The sequence below is a fragment of the Melozone crissalis genome, unplaced genomic scaffold (genome assembly GCF_028551555.1).
Source record: "Melozone crissalis strain CALT ecotype California unplaced genomic scaffold, PUWL_Pcris_2 ptg000045l_1, whole genome shotgun sequence".
NCBI classification, from domain to species: Eukaryota; Metazoa; Chordata; class Aves; order Passeriformes; family Passerellidae; genus Melozone; species Melozone crissalis.
Window position 1 is genome coordinate 14,913,220 of NW_026535823.1, and position 7,891 is coordinate 14,921,110.

The window sequence follows — 7,891 nt, forward strand, 5'->3', positions numbered from 1 at the left end:
ATTAAGAGAAGTTGATATTCCCGTGGCATTGGATATTATGCTGCTGCCTTTTATTTTCTGCCTGGTGACCTGGCTTCCCTCCATATTGAGGGTAAAAAGCTGTATACTGCATTTTAATAAAATTAATAAAATGGACTTTTTCTTCAGGAATCTCGTTACCTGTATATAGATCTTAAGAAAATCTCTCTCATGGATGCAATTTCTTTTGAAATTTGGCATTCTAAACTCACTTCTACCTGTATGTTGCTATAGACATGACAGTAAAGGCTTTTTATAGTTGAGAGGAAGAGTCACCTCTGTGGGCTCAATGGAAGAGCTACAGATCTTAAGCAGTGTGGTGGAAGAGATCACAGACATATGCTCACCTAGGAGTCTCTTTCTGGCTCTCTTGATCCACAAGTGTTTTGATTTTCAGATGTCCCACTCTCTGCACTGTGGCTGTGGTTTCAATTGGAAGGAAGGTTGTTGAGAAGCATACACATTAACACAAAAGAGAACAGTACTATGGCTTTCTTCTTCATCCTCATTAGCTTTTAACATACCTGCATTACTGCCTTTTGCTACATGGCTCTGTGCCCACTGTTCACTTCCTGAGTCTGCTTCTGGCATTTTTATTTCTCAGTAGATGTCACATACTGCTGTGTCACATTGTGTAATAACCAGCGAGCATATTGGACTTAGGCCTTTGCCAACATAAAATTGCTTTTTCAGATGCAAGTATGAATATAAAAATAGAAAAACGTGGTGTGGTACCAATTATTTTAATGAGAGTAAAGCAACAGCAGAAAATGAGATGGTTTCAGAAGAAGAATGAAGGGTGGTGATGAAAATTTGATAATAAATGTGAGATAATTTCAGCTGAAGAGAACTCTGAATACAAGTGAGATTTCAAAGGATACAACTGGCAATGACTTTATAGACAGTGAATAAGAATTCCCTACACAGCTGTTAAAGCAAATAGATCATACTAAATTAATTCCTGACACTGCATATTCCAGCAGGAGTGGTCTGACAGTCATGTTGATAGGCGCAAATATGGCCTGAATTTGTGACTAGTCAAAAACTCATGGGAAAGCCAAGATGTTCAGGACTGTGTGAATCATATCTTCAGCTATATAACAGGAAAGAAAATTGATCAAGAAAGAGCACTGTCTAGGCCTTGTTGATTCTGGTTTGTTTAACTCCAGGTGGGAGTTGGAGAGGGGGGATGCTGGTTTTATATCTTTCTGTTGTGTGCAATTTGGACAGCCACATTGTATCGTCCTGCTTTGAAAAGCAACCCGTACCCAACCCTGATGTGGTTTGAATTGGGCCTCAGGTGCAGGCCACCTGCTGCACATCCAGTTGTACCTCCTCTGCTGCACATGCAGTTGTACCTCCTCTCCTGTGCACCTCTCCTGCACATCTCTGCTCTTGCCACAACTCCAGCCTGTGCTTACAGACCATCAGCAGAGCTTTGGCATTAGCTTTGAGGAGGACATGGGAGAGCTGCATCTTCCCCTCTCATTGCTGATCTGTATCCAGAGTTGAGATACACAGCCCTGCTTCCTCCTCCTGGGGCAAAAGGATAGAAATGGCATCAACAGGACGGTGTGCTGTGGGAAGGCATGGCGTGGTGTCAGCTGCTGCTGAGTGTGCATTTGTATTGTTACACTGGTATTCCTCTTCTGTATATGCTTGGTTATTGCAAGAGGCTGCAAGCTCACATAGGGGTTAGCCCTGGAGTGTGGAAAGACTCTTTCGCTTGCCAGATGGAGACTAGAATTATGATGAGAATTTATCAGCTGTGGCTCCCAGAAACTTCCAGATGTCCTGGCATAGCCCTTTTCCAGGACAGTATGTTATCAGAATAGGCTTTCAATTTTCCTTACTTCTGGAGTATGAGATAGATGTGATTTCTATTCATTCTCTGTAACAGATGACATCTTGTTTTTCATATGCCATTTTCTTGTTCTTGATTAGTTTTTGAACTTACTCGCTCTTCCATGTTGTGTTTTTATTGGTGTTATTTCCAGATGGCAGCATACAATAACCTGACATAAAAAATTTCCATTTCCTTTCAATGCCGTTTCTCTCTGCTGAGCTTTACACTTCACCAGTGTTTAAGCATTTCATCTTTGTCATTTTTTGTTGTTGGTTTGCAGTTTATAATTTCTTAGAATATATCAGACACAAATACATATCTTTGTTTTGCGCTTTTCAATGCCTGGGCTCCCTGCAGCTGTGGTGGAACTGACGTTCTGCCAGGTGCTGTATTGTTGGTTGAAAGTGCTGGTTTCAGTGCAGAGGTACAGGCAAGGACAAATGTGACACTTCCCAGCTGCAGGGAGAGACCTTCTGGCCTGGGCAGCAGTGTCCTCATGGCTCATGGATCTCATTGCTGAGCACAGTATGTGCAACCTGGAACAGTGGCTGTAGCACAGGGATGCTCCAGCGAGTGTGTGAACTTGAAGGAGCAGCCAGGATGTATGCATGTCTTTTATTCTGCTGGAGGCTTGAAATTGAGACTTCTGGGGAAGGGAGAAGGCATTAAAATTAAATTAATTAACTAAGTTAAAAAGGAGCAAGAAATTTATCTAAATATTTAAGGAGATATTTAGATATTAAGATTCTGAAGGGGGAAAGTTGCTTGCTGAATACTGGTTCCAGGTGGGAGAATGTTAATTTTCTGCCTAGTAATTGTGTTTTAGATTTAGTATGAGAATACTGCTGCTGACACACTGGTGTTTAGTTAGTTGTGTTAGAAGCACAGCTGGTACAGCTGACCCCAGCTGGCCAGAGGGACATTCACACCATGGAATGTCATGGTCAGTAAATAAACTGGGGGGAGTTTGCCAAGAGCTGCTGATCACTGCCTGGGCATCAGTCACACAATGGTAAACAGTTCTATTGTGCATCACTTGTGTTTCTTTTGGTTTAGTCCTCTCTTTTTTCATCTCCATTCTTCTTTTTGTTGTTACTATGTATTTGGGGGGTTTTGGGGTGGGGGGTGTTTTTGGGCTTTTAATTAATTAAAATCAATTTTAATTATTAAGTTCTTATCTCAGCCCACAGCTTTTACCCTTGTCTGATTCCCCTCCCCAGCTCACTGGGGACAACAGAGTGGATGAGTGGGTTGGGAGTACTCAGTTGATGGCTGGGTTAAACCATGATAAGCATCTCAGATGAAAAATTACCAAAAAATCTCTGCCAAAAAGGGAGTTTTCCGACTATTTTACTGATGAAACAATGTAAACTCAGAAAAATGCAAATAGGTTTCTGCCTTTTCTGTGAGACTGAGCTTTTTGCTGTGCCATCCTATGCAGGAAATTGCAGTACATGATCAGGACACAAAAGTATAAATTGACTGTATTTATAGATTATAGTTATGTAACAAGGGTTTGTTTTCTGACCCGCTGTTCTCTGAATGGAGCTCATCATGATCACTATGAGCAATCAAGTGGAGTTTTGCTGAATATGGTTTTGCAGGCAGGACCTCCTGATACCAGCTAGATAAAAAACAGCTTAGCAGCTGGGGGTGATGACTACTGAATCCATCATTCCCTGATTCCCTTATCCTGTACCTGTGCTCCTACAAAAAGTTATAACCAAATCACTCAGTTTATGACCTGACTAATAGGAATTTTGACTGCTGATAATAGCATTAGAGTTTCTAATTGCAGCAGTGATTGGAGGCTTCTAGACAATCAGACTGACAATTTGTGTGCAGTTTGACTTTAGCTATCAGAGTTCTGATGTTTCTTGCTGCTCGTTTATTTCTGGAGAGGTCTAGAAGAAAGATCTGTCAGGCAGAAAATGAGGGAACATCAGGAAAAAGTTCAACAGCCATGTTGGGTGCATTTTGAGTAATAACATAGGGCTCCATTTACTGGATGAGGTACTCAGCTTTAAGGGACTCTGTAGCTATGAGAAGGTGTCACAGGAGGATTCACACTCATCATCTGTTGAGGCATTTGGTCGCTGTGGAATCTGAAAGCAACGTCATGGTTTTATTTTCATCCTAGCATAGTCATCTGCTTCTTGCCACACCTGCCCAGCCCACAGATATTTCTGAAGCACTTTGGAGACTCCAGGGAAGGGAAAGTTCTGTTTGAAGGAACTGAGGATTTTTTTTTCTCTCTGCCATAGTTGTCTTCTGCATCTTTTAGTAGCTGCCCTCAGTTAGCCTAATGAACCCAAGACTGAGAAGTGGAAATGAAAGATCCTGCCAATGGAAAACCTTGGCTTGGGTTGGCAGATAAGTAAACCATTAAGAGTTGGAGGCAGACAGTAAAATTACAGGATATACATTGAATTTTCCTGAAAATTTTAAAATAATGCATTTCACCTTTCTGTTGATATACTGGATACTCTTATGACAAAGACTAAACATAGAACACATAAAGCTGTATTTCCTCAAAACAAAAATACCATTTAAGAGTTGTTTTATTTTTCTGTGTTCTGATTTCTTTCACCTAACACAATCCTAAAACAATTGAAAAAAACCTGAAATATATCCTTGTTTATAATGCTGTAACAGATGTTTAAAATGAACAGGGGATTTTGGTTGGTCAGATATGGACCCAGGTAAGCAGAACACATTACAGTTTGACTTGTTTCTCAGCAAAACCAGCCAGTTTGATGCTTATGCATTAGTTCTGATAGCAAAGGACCTGGTCCTTTGGCTGGTCTCCCCTGACTCTCATTAAAAACTGCTTGTTGCCTTGGGGACTATACTCTGTAAACCTGCCCTTTTCAGCAGAAAAGAAGCAGCTGTTAGAAATGAGCACTGCTCTTTTTTCTGTTTCTCTCTTCTCCTGCTCTCCATGTCCCCCCAGCTAGTAACAAAGAAGCAGGATGCTGCAGACAACAGTGAAAAGGTCTGAGCCCATCTCTCTCTTCCCCTATTTTTCAAAAATTGTGTTTTAAAGGTCACCTTAGTTGCATATATGTTTGTAGCTGTCTTATTCCTTTGCTGAATGGAGATGAGCCTGATTTGTCATCCAAGATCTTAGTCATTTGGATGAGAAAATTTGTAGTACATTTTGTATTCTGGCTAAGCTCCAGGTATATTCTGCCTGGCTTATTTACTCAGTGCCATCAACAGAATGATAGTTTTGGCTTCCTGTACTTCAGTTTGGTATGGTGATGTTGTCCACCACTAAACCCACCAATTCTGGGTGGTCACTGGGAGAATGGTAGTGGCTGGAAAGGCAGGCCCTTGGCCAGCCCCACAGCACCCAGCAGCACAGTGCTGCCTCGTGGTCTGGCCTCACTAGCTTAGGGGGGATAGTGTTGCCAAGGTCCCTAGCAAGCTTTCACAAGGATGACAGGTGCATACAATGTGTCCAGACTGGTTTTTGAACATGCAATTTGCCTCATGTTTACCTTGTTTGGAAAGAGTTTCATAAAGCAGGAAGAAGAACTGTAAGAGAAATATTATAAGGAAAGCTCCGTCTATGGGCAGGAAAATACGAAAGCTAATTTTGAAAGGCATCAGTATTCTACTAGGTTTCATGTTTGCATATTCTGTAGCCCATTCAGTGATGCCTTTCAGGAATTGGCTGAAGTCTGTGGCAGAGATTCATGGCTGAGATTTCTCACACTTTGGTATATGTCTTACTGTAGAAAATAGAATGAACTGAAGAACAGTGGGGTGAATATATGAAATGCTATTATAAAGTGTGAAAGAACAAGGGGATAGATGGGGAATTCAGAGTTGGAAATACAGAAAATGTGTTTAAAGCAGGACATTCAGTCTGGAAAACAGTGCATATAAGAATGAGATGCCTTTGAATGATATACTTTAAAAGTCCTTCACAGAAAAATCACGTTCTGATTTGTGTTTTGTATGGAGTTGTTTTTTATTATTTTGTAAACTCCAGAAGGTGCTCTAAGTGCTTGTAAGAAGTTATGTTACTTCTAACAGTGCTTTATTTTATTTCTATAGCTGTTTTTATACTGATAGATCTCTTTTTGATTACTGTAAGCTTGAATTTAGGCCTGAACAGATGGTAGTAGAGCTAGCTTAGGTGAGTTACAGCTGAGTGTTGGTAACAATTTTCATTTTTTCTTTCTTTGGACCAAAGTTTTCAAATGCATTTTAACTTTCAAAAGTTAGTCTTTCTTCAAAGGTATTAACTGCCTGTATCTACTTGAATGTGCTTATGTCTGGTTGAAGCAGTCTAATATTAGGCTAAAAACTTGGATTTGGGCTTAATGGGCTGGCAGTTATGAGGTGAGGCTTGAATGAGCCTACAAGGGTCAGCTTGAAAAGCTTCATTTTTTTGGCTTTATGCAGTGAAGTATGATTGCATAGGATGCTAAGCTGTGGAAATACATTACTATGGGACAGGCACAGTGAAGGGCTTCCAGACATGCTGAGGAGCTCAGTTTGAGGTTTTGGATTTCTCTCAAGCTCTTGATGAGCTCATTGGCCACAGCCAGCAGGAACTGAAAGCAGTGAGTGCCTCATCACTTAGCTAGGGGGGAGAGGTGACACAAACAGTCCGTGCAGAACAGATTAGCCTGGAAAGATTCCCAGGAATGGAAAGTATAAAAGCAGAGATTATACCTCCTTCCAGCAGGGTGGTGGAGAAGGCAGGCCTTGAATGCCCCTTTCTAGCATGTGCTCCAAGAACAGACATGACAGGGAGTGCTCTCCTGCATGGAGTGGCCTTGCTTCTCCATCTGAGGTGTTTGTCCTGGCCAGTGTCAAGACTACCCAGCCAGCTCCTGCTAGGCCAAAAAATAGTCTCTGCAGGGGGATGTTTCTTTAGGCCAGGAACAGGTGCTTATATACCATAGCTGAGGGATTTGCTAAAGAGGCTGTAGAAATCAAATGTCAAATGCTTTAGTTTTGGGAGTTCGGAAGATTTTGTGTGCCTGTTGAAAGCACAGTCTGTGCTATTCATTTGAGAATTTGAAGTGGCAGATTCACGGGTTCTGAAGAGCCCTTTCTTGACATCATAGTCTGTGGATTTTTAAAAGCTCTTACATTCCATATTGGAATATTGCTTAAAGGAAAGAAATCTTTGTTTTGACTCTAGTGTGCATTAGGAGATTTCCCATGCTTACAGGAAAGAGCTTTGCAATGTTCTTTTTGGGAAACCTAGTTCTGCTGCACTTAGCACAAGCAATTTAGTAGTATTTCTGCCCCTGCTTGGCCTTGAATAAACCAGAATGAAGAAAACACAAGGCCTAATTTTTCAATATCTCTGATGTTGACTTCAAACTTCCAGTTTAGATGAATATCTTTTGGAAGGAGAAGAGGAGAAGAAAAAGTTTGGGGAGCTGAGTTGTTTTTTGTTGTGTAGGCTGGATGTTGATGGTTTGGAGTTTTTAACCTCTGGGCAAGTCACTGGGAAACAAAAGGCTGTGGCTTATTCCACAGCTACTGAGCAGGCCTCTAAGAGGAGCTACTGGAGGATGGCTGACCCATCAGGGGATAGAGAAACCTTTCTGCTTTGATTGCTCACATGTCACAGCATGGATTTTCTCATTCACGTTTCCCCAGTGTCAGTTGTTTCTCTTGGTGGTCAAACAAAGCAACGGCTCCTACAGGCAGGCATGGTGATTGTCAGGGCCAGATTGGTAACCCTTGTGAAGCTGCAGAAAAGGAAGTATTTAACCTGCTCTGTGGCTCTTGACCGTCCCTATCAGTTTCCTTTGCATCCTCAGTGGTTGTCACAAGCTATTAGGATCCAGTCACTGAAAATGTTTTTCCACTATTTAAAAAATATATACTTAAATGTATTTTGTTAAATGAGGTCCATACCAGTGGTTCTTGAGAACCATGTTTTGGTCCAGGGCAAATTAATTAAAGTACCAACTATAGAATAAACAAATTTGAAATGAAAATGCAATGAAGTATTAACTTTGAAAGCACCAGTGGTTCTGCTGTAATAAGTTT